Here is a 15486-nt window from a genome sequence, read left to right as displayed (position 1 = left end):
GAGCTGCATTCACTGTGATTAGGGAAGAACACTCCAGAAGATTGATAGAAATTGACAAGGGAAAGGATGTTAGCATGTTAAACTTGAGCCACAGTGGAACTCCACTTCTCCTGGGCTTTCTAGGGAGTCTAAGGTAGTGTCTTCCCTCCATCATCTAATCTTTTAATCTCTACTCTTTTCTTGGGTCATTCGAAGAGGGAAAAAAATATCTGCTAGATTTCATTTGGAGTACCATCCTTAGAAAATAATTCCCCCCTCACCAGAAACCCTTAGAGTCTAGGAGCAATAGGTACTGTTCAAGAAACTCTGTAAACCCAACTGATTTGGAACAGGAATCAGACAACTATCATCTACAGGCCAAATCCAGCACACCACCTAATACTATAAATAAAGTTTTACTGGAATACGGCAATGTCCACTTGTTTACATACTGTCTATGGCTGTTTTTGCACTCCAACAGCAGAGTTGAATGATTGACAGAGACCCTCTGTCTCTAGAGGCCAAAATATGTACTATTCTGGCCCATTTCAGGTGAAGTTTGCAAACCTCTGATTTAGGAATTTGATTCAAGTTTCTAAGTCAGTAAGCTGTCTAAATACAGAGAAGTTATATTGAGGTGAAATTTGGTGAGTATAAAAATATAGACATTGCAGTGTTTGCTGGAATAAGCTCTTACTAGATTAGGAAAAGCAATTACATTTGGGAATTTTGCAATCCATTGTTTAACCATTGACAATGTGAAATTTGCCACAGTTGGAGCATTTGCACCATGGAAATCAGCAAACACTACTAATTACAGACATCGTGTATGTATTTCTGGAGAGCTAGTTTAGTAATATGCTGCAATACACAAACTTCATGCTTCTTGTGAGGAATAAAGAGAAAGGGTAATAACAATAGGTTTAGAGATGAATCAGAATGAAGACAATCCAGCCCCATGCATCTTCCTTATGTATTGGCTATGTCTGTCTGTCATACTATTCAGGGAGGATATGACTAACATTACCATCAACAATATCACACTTACCTGATATCCAGAAAAGTCATGCAGTCTTTACCAGAAACCATGACTGACAGGGCCTATATGTCTTGTAAAGGAGCCCATATATTTACTATTTCTCAGGGTCACAGGTATGGGGAAGAGTTAGATCAACTTCTCAGGGAGAGATATTCTGCAGAAGACACTCTACCTGATTTTCCTTCTACCTTCCTGACTGTATAATTTTGTCCAAAGTGGAGATTCTCATATTTTGACGATCACTAAAAGTACCCACTGTCTTTGTTTAAAAAAATTATTTCCAGTCTTATCATGAAAGAAGTTCCATTTAGAGGATTTGGGTGGGGCCTGGGAACTGACATTTTTAAGAAGTACCTCAGGATATTTGGTCACAGTGATCCACAAAGGGAACCCTAAAGTCCTTTAACCAATTCTGAAAATTGTTAAATAATCATAAATCCCAAATACATAAAAGACCTAAGATGGTCTAAGGGTATATTAAACACTGTTTCCATTTTTTCCCTCTTCCTTCTTACTAAGAATTGTGCCGTAGAATCCGAGACCTTGGAAATCTGTCCCTCCAGAGCTTTGGGAGTTTTTCCCCTCTTACTACATACAGTCTGTAATCTTTGTCAATCCTGGTCTAGGCTCTGCCACTGTTTGTGAACAGTGAAATAAGACTGTGAACATCAGGAAATAAGACTTTTCACAGTCAATATACACCAAGAAATACATTTGTGTTGTTAGAAAAAAACATGCAGCTTTCCTTCCTTATAGTAATTGATGCTGGCTTGCAATACCCAGATCCCACCCCTTATAGACAGACTCATATTCTAGCAACTGGGAATAGCGTTGCCAACTCACAGTTGAGTCTAAGTCACTGGGCTGATCTAGCAAAGCTGCCCTTCCCAGAGTTCCACCTATCCCTTGTGGTCAGTCTACATTCATTAAAAAGAGAGTACTAAGGCATCCTTTAAATTTAATTCAAGAAAACTCTAAAAGACTATAGCAACTCTAAGGTTTCTGGTGGGATTAGTCAAGACCTTTGTTATGACTGTACTGTGTAACTTCTCCCCTTGCCCAGTTCTGCTTCTCTGACCCCTGACACCCCCAGGTGCTATTGCTGAAAGCATTCTTCAATAAACTATATTCATGCAAATTTATATCTCACAGCCTGCTTTCCCTGGGAACTGAGTCTAAGATATTATCCTGTAGCCTTGCGCTCTTAAGGACCAATTTCAGTCCTATTTGAGTTGAATGCTGGATTTTAGAATCAGCTATTTCCCAAGATTTCCCTCATCCATTTAAAATATACCCAGGATAGGGGATGTCTGGGTGGCTCAGCAGTTTACTGCCTGCCTTTGGCCTGGGGAGTGATTCTGGGGTTCCGGGATCGAGTCCCATATCAGGCTCCCTGTGTGGAGCCTGCTTCTCCCTCTGCCTGTGTCTCTGCCTCTCTCTCTCTCTCTCTCATGAATAAATAAATAAAATATTTATAAATAAATGAATAAATAAAAAATATCCAGGATGGTACACCAGGCTGACTTAGTCAGTAGAACATGTGACTCTTGATCTCAGAATCATGAGTTCAAATTCCACATTGGACATTGAGTCTACCCTAAAAAAAAAAAAAAAAAGTAATAATAAATATCCTGGATGGAATGAGGAAGTAAAGGAGAAGTATGTAAAAGAAAAGTTCCATCCCAGGACTAAATCATAAATTCACTTGTTGCTAAAAAAAATCTTATTAAAATATTAGTCTTTATAAAACACTGCATTGATTCCTTTTGAGAATACAGTTGATCCTTAAACAACAATGTTTTGAACAGTCCAAGTCCACTTATTGACAGATTTTTTTCGATAAACTGTACTGTAAATGCATTTTATCTTATGATTTTATTAAATAATCTTTTCTCTAGGTTTTTTTTTATTAGAGGACTATAGTATGTAATATATAACATTTAAGAATGTGTTAATTGACTATGTTGTTGGTAAGGATTCTAGTCAAGAGTAATCTATTAATAGTTAAGTTTTGGGAGATTTTAAAGTTCTATTCAGATTTTTACTGCAAGGTAGGGAGAGGGTAGCAATTCCCCTAACTCCAACCTATTCAAGGGTCAACTGTATAAGGATTTATTTTAATATAAAGATAGAGACAACTGTAATGTAAAACATAACTGATAGGGACTAACATGACATAATAGACTCAGTACCCACAGAACAACTAGAAAAGAGGACGCGAGGACATTGAACAGGTCCTTAAGAGATGAGAGAACATTTTGGATATTGAGAGGTGGGATAAGGCATGCTACTTCAGGCTGGGATAGTATGAACACAGACCTAATGATAGAAAAGCACATGCTTTTTTCTTCTGTAACAGAAAACAAAAATACCTATTTAAGAAGACCTCCCGGAAACAGAGTTCAGCATCCCCACTGTGCTAGATACAGAATTTTCTCCCCAAACAGAATTCCAATCTACAAAGACCTCAGTGAATGAATCCACATAGATAGAACTGAATATTCTTCTAAAATGTTCTTTATTTTTTTTAACGCAAACTAGGTTTCCTAGATTAGCCATTAATAATTGTCCCCCTGTGTGATTTGATTTAGGAACCATAGTAAGAGCAGGCTTGTCCTGTTCCATAAGGGAATTGGAAATCAAATAGGGATTAGGAGTTAGCAAAACCATTGGCACTGTCATAACACTTGCCACTGTATGGAAACTCCACAGGGCATTAGAATGACAGAATGACAGAACACTAGGACAGGAGAAAGCTCTTAGGTATCTATTTCTTTACCTTTCGTATATGTGGTATTTGTAGTATAATTTTGGATTCAGATTGATCAGGATTCCAATTTGCCGTTCATTCCATGTAATCTTGGAAAATTGCCTAGCCTCTCTGAACCTCAAACCTTTCATCTATATCATGGACATAATAATGTATCACTAAAAATCTTAGCAGCAGAGAATATTAGTAAAGTTTGTTGTAGAAAATAGGTACTTAATTCATAGACTTGTCCCCCTTCTCTCCAACATTACATATGTAAAAATATAGACATAATTAGCCAGGCTAAGAAACTCCTATCAACTAATAAAGCTAATTAGTACTGAAAACACAAGAAGAATCGGGTTTTCTTGTCCTGAGATAGAATTTTCTCTAATGTGACACTTCTCTAAACCAAACTTTCAGCAAACCTTTCCTTTCAGCATGTCAAAGACAAATGCAGTTCATTATACATGTGTCTGCAGAAACATTAGGAAAGAAAAATCTTCACCAATGATATCCAAGTAAAAGACAAGTTCTTTAGGAGCTTTTTGTTATTTTAAATAAAAGTAAAACCACAGAGGCCTAGTCTCCTTATCCCACACCTCAATATTTTTTTATTGATCATTAATATGGATATGATAAGGACACATCTGTATGTGTGGACTTAGCTTATTCTAGATCAGATGACTTCCCTCTCATTTGCAAATTTCAGACTAGAAACTGGATGCGTGACACCTGATTTTTCTTTCCATGAGACTGCTTCTGAAGTGCCAATCTTAGACACAAAGGAAAACTGCAAAGATCCACATGGAACAAGGATAACCAGGGTTAACAGCAACTCAGAGCATCAATCACATTTATTGCCCCCAAGGCAGTGTTTCCATTATTTATGCTGCTGGGTGATCTCCTATATTTATGATACAGCTAGTTGTCATGGCTTTAAAAATATGATGGATTCCTAAATTAATCCCATATTCCTTGTCTTGTGCTTGAAGCATGGACAGTCATAAGGAGTAGAGAGGTATCTGTAATCACAAAGTTAAATGCCCATGGGTCATGATGAAGGACTGACCATTATGTCCAGGATATGTTTATGTCAATAATGCTAAAGCTCCCTATCTATGCTTACAGATTGAGTGCTAAAATTTATTCTATCAATATTTAACAGTGCAGTGATGTTTTCTAGTTCTCTGAGGGAATGAAAACATGAGTAAGACACAGATTTGACTCTTGATGTGTTTTGAGTCCACTTACAATTAATAATTGAGAACCCAGAATCTGTCTTAGGATTAGTAAAAATAAAGTGCTGGGAATTTTGTAAAAGTGAGAAACCACTTGTTGCTGTGATTAGGGGTGATGATAAAGAATATGGCATTTAAGGAGACATGAAGAATGGAAAAAGTGTTGATAAAATAGCAAACAATCCATGTTTATAAAATGACATAGGCAGAGGGTTCAAAATCAGAACAAACAACTGAATGGCCCACAGAAAACTATGAAGTTGAAGAATACATAGGAGCCAGCTCCTGCAAGGTTAAGAAAAATTTTCACTTAATTCTAGAAGCAATGAGAAGCCTAAGTGAGTTTTTCTTGCAAGGAAAAACTCCCTTGACCTTAGGAAAACAAATTTGCCCACAAAGTTAGTATGAATTGGAAGGAAGAGATACATAAATCAGTATACCAATTTGTAGCAATACAGGTTGTAAGAAAGAACACAGTAGAAACTGGGCTGAAAAATTTTAAGTTATATTAAAAAGAAATCCTAAGAGGAAGAATGGTGAAAATGGAGACTAAAATTGCTGCTGAAATTTGACCCTACATAAAAAATCCTTAATATAGTTTATGATGACCTACGTGATGAGTCCTTTATGTACTAACAAAGCTCTGTCCTAGAACTTTTCCCAACTGCCCACTTTATGCTAAACACACAGGCTTTCTTGTAGGCCTCCAAATGTTAGCAGGTACATTCTAGCATTAGGGCTCTGTACTACGGCAGAGGAAGTTATTCCCCCAAATTGTTTCATGGCTCATTCTCTTGTTGTTCCTGTCTGTTCAAAAGTGAGATCCTGACACCTTTACTTAAAACTGTAACACCTCATGCTCATCCCACCTCAGAGCTCTCCCCTTGTTATCCATAGCACTTATTTTCACACACATAAAAATATAATGCACCTATATGATATACCATTTATTATCTTTTCCGTTTGCATACAAATTTTAGGATTATTTGTTCCAACTCTGTGAAATAAATTGATGGAATTATGATACAGATTGCACTGAATGTGTAGATTGTTCTGGGTAGCTTGGACATTATAACAATAATTTTTCTTCCAATCCATGAGCACGCAACTTTTTTTCCATTTCTTTCATGAGCGTCCTACAGTTTTCTGAGTACAGATCCTTTGCCTCTTCAGTTAGGTTTATTCCTAGGTATCTTGTAGTTTGGGGTGCAATTGTAAATGGAATTGACTCCTAAATTTTCTTTCTTCTGTCTCATTGTTAATGTATAGAAATACAATTGATTTCTGTGCATTGATTTTATATGCTGCCAATGTGCTGAAATCCTGTATGAGTTCTAGCAATTATGGGGTGGTGTCTTTTGAGTTTTCCATATAGAGTACCACATCACCTAGAAAGAGTTGCAGTTTGACTTCTTCTTTGCCGATTAGAGTATCTTTTATTTCTCTTTGTTGTCTGATTGCTGAGGCTAGGACTTCTTGTCCTATGGATAAAAGACTGAAATCTGAGACAGGAATCCATCAAAATCCTAAAGGAGAACACTGGTAGCAACTTTTGTAACCTTGGCTGCAGCAACTTCCTGCTAGACATCTCCAAAGGAAAGGGAAACAAAGACAAAAATGAACTATTGGGACTTCATTAAAATAAAAAGCTTTTGCACAGCAAAGGAAAACAGTTGACAAAACCAAAGGACAACTGACAGAATGGGAGAAGATATTTGCAAATGTCTTATCAGATAAAGGGCTGGTATCCAAAATCTATAAAGAACTTACAGACTCAACACCCAAAGAACAAATAATCCAATCAAGAAATGAACAGTCGTTTCTCCAAAGAAGACATACAAAAGGCCAACAGACACATGAAATAAATGCTCAAGATCACTCAGCATCAGAAAAATACAAATCAAGACCACAAAAAGATACCACCACAGAGGTCACTGAGGATGCGGAGAAAGGGGAACCCTCTTACGCTGTTGGTGGCAACGTAAACTGGAGCAGCCACTCTGGAAAACAGTATGGGGGTTTCTTCAAAAAGTTGAAAATAGAGCTCTCCTATGACCTAGCAATTGTATTATTGGATATTTACCCCAAAGATACAAATGTAGTGATCCAGAGGGGCCCCTGGACCCCAATGTTTATAGCAACACTGTCCATAATAGCCAAACTATGGAAAGAGCCCAGATGTGCATCAACAGATGAATGGATAAAGAAGATGTGGTATATATTCACAATGGAATACTACTCAGCCATCAAAAAATGAAATTTTGCCATTTGCAATGACATGGATGGAACTAGAGGATATTATGGTAAGCAAAATACGTCAATCAGAGAAAGGCAATTATCATCTGATCTCACTCACATGTGGAATTTAAGAAACAAAACAAAAAATCATAGGGGAAGAGAGAAAAAAATAAAACAAGACAAAATCAGAGAAAGAGACGAACCATAAGAGATTCTTAACCATAGGAAATAAACTGAGGGTCCTGGAGGAGAGGAGGGTGAGGGGATGGGGTAACTGAGTGATGGACATTAAGGAAGGCATGTGATGCAATGAACACTGGGTGTTATACAAAACTGATGAATCACTGACCTCTACCTCTGAAACCAGTAATGCATCATATTAATTTAAATTTAAAAAACATTAAAAAAAAAAACTCTACATAGGCAAGAATCTGTCCATTTTACCTCCCGCTGTATGCCAAGTGTTTAGAAGAGTACCTGATAGGAAGCTAGCAAATGATTTTTTGAATGAACAAACCAGCATAGGCTTATTTACTACTTATCCCTGATGGTTATTCTTGGATCCCATGACCCTCATGGTGTTCTAGCAGTCTCTGTTTGCATTTCGGCATAGCACATGTGTCTCCGCCACGCTTGGATCACTCACATCAGTTCCAAGATTGAATTTGTTGGATTTCCAAGTAGGACAAGAATGGCTTATTTCAGTGAATGGAGGCTCTGAGAACATTCTTTTTTAAAAGGACCTATTTTTCTGTACCTTTGGGAATCTCCCTTCTTTCCTGATGCCTTGTAGGCTGATAAGAAACCCCCTGTGTTGCCTCATTATTTAAGTCTTACGTTATATTTAGGATACTTTGAAATTTTAATTATGAAATCTCTTTGAATTTAGTCCTTGGTAATTAATAGCTGTGATTAGAAAGGTTTTCCATTTTCATTTATGTTCTTTAAATCAAGCCAAACATATCGGCAGACTTTTGGCAGAAACAAAGGAAGTGATATTTGGTGTGATTTGCAGCTACCCCAAGTAATTTCCATCTTTTCTCTAGGTCTTCTCCAGAGGGGAAGCATCATTTAACTTGTCATCTCAGAACCTACTCACTGCCAGCATATCAATACTCTGGCCTCATCAGAATTATGGTCGTTTCTATGTGTACAGACAAGTGAGTAAAAAGATGAGAAATTTTGAGCAATACCCACTAAATTTTTCTATGTGGGATTTCATTGATATCCTACCATGTATTTTCTCTCAGCATGTACTAAGCCAGAGGACCATGCTCTTATTTGGGACATAAACATCCATATTTATATAATCCTATGAAAAAAACCAGATATCTTGGTGATTCTAAGTATTTTTTTTAAAGATTTATTTATTTATTCATGACACACACACACACACACACACACACACACAGAGGCAGAGACACAGGCAGAGGGAGAAGCAGGCTCTTCGCAGGAGCCTGATGTGGGACTCGATACCAGATCCCGGGATCATGACCTGAGCTGAAGGCAGCTGCCCAACCACTGAGCCACCCAGGCGTCCCTGATTCTAAGTATTTTATGTGTTAAACTTCCTTCCATATAATCTGTATGGAAATTCAGTGAAGCCACAAAGTTGATAATCAATGAACAGAATGAAATCCTGAGTACTTATGTCCCTGACAAAGTACTAAGGAATGCGGAGAAAACGATGTCCCTCCACTGATATTGATAGACAAATAAGCAAAATGTGTCAAATAACAAGATACCAAAAAATAAGAAATCATGGGCATTAGCCAAATTTTATCTATTTTTTAGACTTCATGGAAAATACAAGTTCTAGATTTTTGAAAATTCAGAGTAATTACGGTATTATTAAAGTAATATATATAAACTATAAAGTAAGAGAAACAGTTAAAAATGAAAAAAGTTCACAAATTTAAAAATGAATAAAAATTGTTATTAGAACACCTCTTAGAAATATTCTGTTCAACATTTTGGTGGCTATCATTTCGGTATATTGTATCTCATGGCACTTTTTGTTTTTCTATGCTTGTTGAATGATTTTAGGAGTCAACAACAATAAAGTCTAAAATAGTCATTAAAAATCTCTGAAAAGGTGACCAAGATTTGGCACATTTATCATGCTTACACTCTTTGAAGTTCAGTTCATGATTACAAGATGCTTCCTTGGGAGATTTTAGAGAATGAAACATATTTTAATGACTACAGAGTTGATGACAACAACACCCTTGGCATCAGTGAGAATTTGCTGAGGAGATGGCTACACTCATGAGAAATACATACAGTTGAGTATATAGGGTATGTGTCTGGTACTGTGATTAATAATAGATTGTAGCACTCAGTACAAGCCAAATACATGGTGTAGACCTTCAGGTTCACAGACTGGCAGCTCAAGGCATATGCCTAGAAGCTTGTTAGAAATACAGAAATTCAACTCCTTCAAATTTGTTAAATAAGAAACTGCTTTTTTCCCTTAGATATGCTTAAGTGATTCCTCTGTACGGAAAGTTGGAAAGATACTTTCAAATGCACACCAAGAGTGCTCATTGGAGGGAATGTTCAATGAAGCCAAGGAGGTTAGAAAAGCTTAGAAGACTTTTAGGTGAGGCAAGGAATTTCAACATTTATTATAAAGAAAACAAGCAATAACATTCTAACTCCAGCAAAATCAAAACAGGATCTGGAAGTGAACATACATACTTTGTAAACCATCATAAAGATGAGCAATGGTAAGAGACCAATGAGCAAAGGTAAGATGAGCAATGGTTAAGAGACCATAATTCAATATATGAATGACAAACTAGAAATTGAGAACAATTTATCCATTAGCACATTTTCCCCTTTCATTTGGAGGAAAGGTAGCCTAGAAAAATATTTTAAAGATGTATCTGAAAACTATCAAAGATCATCCTTTGAGAAACACTAGCTTCTGTCAGGTTTGAAGAAGAAAGTTCTTGTCCCGCTTCTAAAAAATTATGAATTCTTTAATTATGTGCCAAATAAATCTTGTAATTTATATCAAAAGACAGTCAAAACATACAAAACCAGGCTAGATAAATAAGGCTAATAGGACAGCTGAGAATATAATACTTAGGATTTATTGAAATGCAGGAAGAAGATATTGAAAGTCTAGTTATTTTAGGCTTTAAATTTACATTATTGTTCCTCCTATATAGTATACTAATTGTAAAATTTTACAGTCGTTATAGTCTATAATAAACAATGCATTGAAAAGTACATGCTGAAAAGTGTTTTACTGATAAGTGTTTCCCTACCACTAAGTTATATATTTACTGATTTTAATTTACTATCTTTACGTTTTCCCCAAAAAGTTTGCCAGTAGTTTACAACTTGATTAAGTTTATGAAATAGTAATATAATGATTTTTTCCCCTTTTTTATTTAGGAGAAATGCTGTATCTCCTAGTTATGAGCAATTGCTTTTTTAGGAGGTTCTTTCAGCAATCGTCATTGATAAATTATACCAATAAGCCTTGTGTTTAACCTTATCCAATCTCCTATGTGAGGACCAAAAATTACCATCTAACTAGAAGCAGCAACAGAGAAAAAGCACAAGTAATGAATGACTATATACACATATTGCTTTAGACCTAGTCATCTCTAAATAAATGTTAAAGTTAGGAGTTTGATAACTATTTACCTCCTAGGCACAATGTAGAATTTAAATCTGTGTTTCTCAAAGAATGTTCCCTGCTTTTCTGCATCAGTATCCTAGTGTTTTGTGAAACACTAGGTGGGCACAAGAACACTCCTACTTGTTCAGAATAGAGGTGGAATTTGGGAATCATATTTTTCTAAAAGTGCCTCAGTGCTTCTAATGCATATTAAAAGCTTAAAAAAAATCGATGATTTCAAGAATCTTTACCTTGATATAGAAGATGATTTCCTTTTAGGACCAAAAGCATACCACAAAATTTTTACAGTCTTTATCCCCTGATTTTCTATACCTTTCTAATGATAGTATTCTGGAAGGATGGACCATACGATAGTGATTATTGACATCTTGTTTTGGTAGTTTGTCAGCTATCAAGATTTATTGTGCAGTGGGGTAAATATTGACCTCAGCATTTACCTATCATTTACCCATTAACTGTATTCACTTTTTTGCCTCAGCAGGAGACAATGGATGTGTCTCTAACTGTGGCCACACTGATTTAACCATTTACCTGAAATATGTTAGAGGAATTGAAAACAATACTATTGATGAGAAGAGTGGAAAAATTGATTTTTATGGCAAGATAAATGTTCGACATTTAAAAAATATATCACATGTACTTGCATTTTATAAAAATAAAAAAGCTTCGATCATAAAACTCAGATGACTAAACAAAAACACAAGAAAATTTGAATACATAAAGTTTAGCTTCATGATGGAAGTATACCAATATTTATAAGAAAGGCCAATGAATCTTTATGGAATGGACAAATCCATTTTCAAAGAAAATGTTCCTCTCAGTAAATACAAGAGAGGTAGTCCTATAAGGGGAAAAGTAAAAATAAAGAAAGGAAAATAGTGTCAGCCATAGACACTGTGGGCTTCTGGCAGTCTCCCAAGGAACATGAAGGAAGTGACTCTTCATTTCAAATACATCTGAGTAAAACTCTAAGAAGTTTACTTTAAGGATTAATGTGATGTAACCCCTTGGAAGTGGGACAGGGCAAGTGGAATGGAAGGAGGTAGGGATTGGAATTGGATAATAGGACATCCCCATATCTGTCTTGTACATTCTCAGACTTTCTTCAAACAAAACATAGCCATCCTTTCTGAAGAGACAGATGCTTCAGAGAGATGGTTTTTATGAGGAGTTTGGAACGTTTTTTGCAGGGGGAGGGGAGGTTACTGGTTTTGAGTTTTCTCCAACATTGATCCACTTAATTTCTTCTACATTAAAAATCAGGCAAGCGGCCTAGATAAACATCCTTTTGAAAAAGGATGCTTCTGAAACCTGGGGCATCATTCTCAAAAGCATACCGAGGAGAAATTCCATGATGGCATTTCTCTCTACTTTCTGCAATGAGATCCCAACCTGTGTATGTGGCAGTGTCATTTGTCCTAATGGTTCTTAAGAGGCATTTGGGAAAGCTGATTGCACCTCTGGGTAGAGCTGCCATACAAGGAAGTGACCTACATGTGACATGACAGAAAGTCACTGTACTTGAGAAAAGGCGAGAGTTGCCATGTCCCCTGGAAGTTGCCCCAGTGGTACTGGGCTAAGTTCTTTGTAAGCTGCTCCCAATAGTCAGTTTTTAAGAAGTGTATTCCTGGCTGTCAAGCCCCAGTGCCACCTAATTTACACAGATAAGGAGTTCTAATAAGATACTTTAGAAAGTCACTTATGCCATAAGGTATTCACATTATCTCAAGACATTTCTATTTGGCTAATAGGAAATGAAAGTGTAGATTAATGCCTTTCACATGCCATTAAAAAACTGAGAGGGAGAAGCCTCATTTTGGCCACCAGGGGCCTTCTGATGTCTGCTCACTGCTGTCTTACCTTATCACCTTCTGTGCTTTCAAAAGCTAAGGATGAGTTTTGTCTTCATAGAAAAGAGTTTAAACCAGAAAGTCCATGTGGCCTCCAAACTTTGGATTACTGCCATGGCACGTTGCATTTCACCTTTGATTTAAAGATCGAGAACATGTGGCTTCCTAAAAATGAAAAACTCGTTTGCTCAATTCCCAAAAGACTAATGCAAACAGCTGTTAAAGGAGAAATAAAAAGGCAGACACTAGAATTCCAAATAAGCCAAACTTAGTGAAACTGGGTCACTGATCACCTCTCTGTAACCCTGAGAAGTCAGGGTAGCAAATAGGTCTCCTTCTCCCTTTATCTGACCCCGAGCAGATATACAATTACTGGGTATTGCCTTAAGTGTAAATCGTATGGAATGCAAACTTGGTGAAACTAATAAATAATAAAAAAAAATATATGCCAAGGCAACAATGAGTGATTAAGAACCAGGCATGGTGCTAGGTGTTTATATGTATGATTTCATCAAATCCTACCAAATTTGGAAGGTAAGAACTAGTATGTTATCTTATTTTATAGATAAGGAAAATTGAGCACTTGGGTGGCTCAGTGTGTTAAGCGTCTACCTTCAGCTCAGGTCATGGTCCCGGGGTCCTAGGATTGAGCCTCAAGTTGTGCTCCCTGCTCAGCGGGGTGTCTGCTCTCCCTCTGCCACTCCCTCCTGCTTGTGATTTCTCTGTTTAAAATAAAATCTTAAAAGATATTAAAGATAAGTAAAATTAAGTTGCTAACTTAAGTCCCCATTATTAGTGAAAGAGGTGCTATTAGAGAAACAAATAGTCTGAGTCATTAGCCTACAGCTTTAGCTGCACTTAAAAAAAAAATAAAGGTGATCAGCACTTAATTTCCTAAAGTGAATTTTTGCACTGGACAAATGCTTCAACATTTACCTAAATAAAGAATTTCTCAAACAACATCAAGAGACATGACTATTTCGATATCAAAACCTTTGCAGCTCTAATAAGCCCTTTCTGTCAGCAGTTGGTGGTGACTCCAAAGAACAGCCCTGCTCAGCAAAGGTCAAACACCTCTAGATGAAGGTTAAAAGTCTATTCAAGGACATTAAAATGTTCCTCCAAAGTTACATAGATCATGAAAAGGAGGAATGATGCCAGTCAGAAAGAGATAAATGGTAAGGTTATGTCAGGGTGGAGTTACACTGCTTTCTTACAGGAGGGGCTGCTTTTCCTGTCTGTTAACTTGCAAGTCATAACCTGTGTTTTCTCTTCTTTGAGATAGTGTTTTAGTTGGTGAATTGAAAGCAAGCTTCACCATGTGAAAACTCACCCTTCTCTTCCAAGCTCCTCAATTAATGCCTACTCACTCCTTGGAGCCTTTTTTTTTTTTTTTTTTTTTACGGGAGCCCTGTTTTATGAACTCCAAAGGGCTGGAGATTTGTAGGCCATCTGCCACAAGGGGAATAGAACTCCCACCCAGATCCACGTTCTTCATTTTCCCCATACTGGAGCCCTGCTCCTTGCTACAGCCAGCCATCCCAGCAAGGAAAAGAGTCCCTGACTTTTCCGTTAAAGAGAAAGCCTTAGACTGTGAGGAGAAGCAGCCCATAAAGTTACCAGCTTAATTAAGCCATTACAGTTTTTAGGGGTTTTTAAATGCAGGCAATTTGAATATATAATTGAGCCTGAGCACTGCCTCATCCTATGTTTTCCTTGGTCTGCTCAGAACCAGGTTGTGATGGAAAACAGCTGGAGTAACCTCCTGGGAGCATAGAGCCAGTTCCTCATTGTCACTGTGGTCTCTGGTCTCCATGATTAATTTTTGCGGTGGTTTCTTCTCTTAGCGTGGCCCTGAAGTGGGGAGCTTGAACCTTTGAAATGCCAGGTACAGAGGTCAACCCCACAGACAGTGCTGGGATGTTTGGCTATCCCCCGGTGTCTCAAGAAGAATATCCCACATGTTCTTCTATAGGCAAGCCTACAGAATGTGCTTGGGGGGGGGGGGGGGGGCGGGGGCGGGAAGTGTTGTCTTCAGAAAAATAATTCTCCATTCCAGCCTTGAGGTTAGAGAGAGGGAGCTAAGATCATAGTTCAATGTTCTTTAAGTTTGACTAGCAGAGGATAAGGTCAATCTAAATCTCTCCTTGGGAGTAAGTGTGCATTTGGAGAAAGTGCAAGAGCACATTGCTTATGCTGTGACCCTAACTCAGCACTTCCAAGATTAGACAAGTTTATTAGTTTATAGCTATTTATTCCAACAAGGTAAAATATTTCTTGTTTAGTAGCACATTAGTGCATTAGTTGGTATCTCAGATTAACTCTCATTCCTGTTGTCTCTAATACACAGAGATAAACAAGTACATATGTACATCGAGATGTTAAAAGAAACTTTGCTATGCTCACTTGGGCAGCATGTGTGCTAAAATTAGAATGATAGAGAAGATCAGCATGGCCCCTACACAAGGATGACACAGAAATTCATGAAATGATCAAGCATAAGGCCTAAAACTATAAAACTCCCAGAAAACGTAGGCAGTAAGCTCCTTGACATTGATCTTAGCAACAATTTTTTGATTTCTCACCACAAGCAAAACCAACAAAAGAGAAACAAAACACATGGGACTAAGTCAAACTGAGAAGCTCCATAGCAAAGGAAACCAACACAATGAAAAGGCAACCCACCAAATGGTTTTATCTGCTAAGAAACTAATATTCAAAATGTATAAAGAACT

The 15486-nt window shown here is 37.2% G+C and overlaps 1 non-coding gene across 1 annotated transcript; it reads left to right on the top strand.

The window, feature by feature from the left end:
• The first annotated feature begins 15149 nt into the window (after positions 1 to 15149).
• Positions 15150 to 15254, top strand: LOC112918433 (U6 spliceosomal RNA). The gene has a single exon (XR_003234688.1). It is a non-coding gene; the product is annotated as a U6 spliceosomal RNA (small nuclear RNA).
• The last annotated feature ends 232 nt before the right edge of the window (positions 15255 to 15486 follow it).

Source organism: Vulpes vulpes, chromosome 15, assembly GCF_048418805.1.
Source record: "Vulpes vulpes isolate BD-2025 chromosome 15, VulVul3, whole genome shotgun sequence".
Classification (NCBI taxonomy): domain Eukaryota; kingdom Metazoa; phylum Chordata; class Mammalia; order Carnivora; family Canidae; genus Vulpes; species Vulpes vulpes.
The sequence above is the reverse complement of the archived record's forward strand: the minus strand, read 5'-3'. Positions and strand labels throughout refer to the sequence as shown.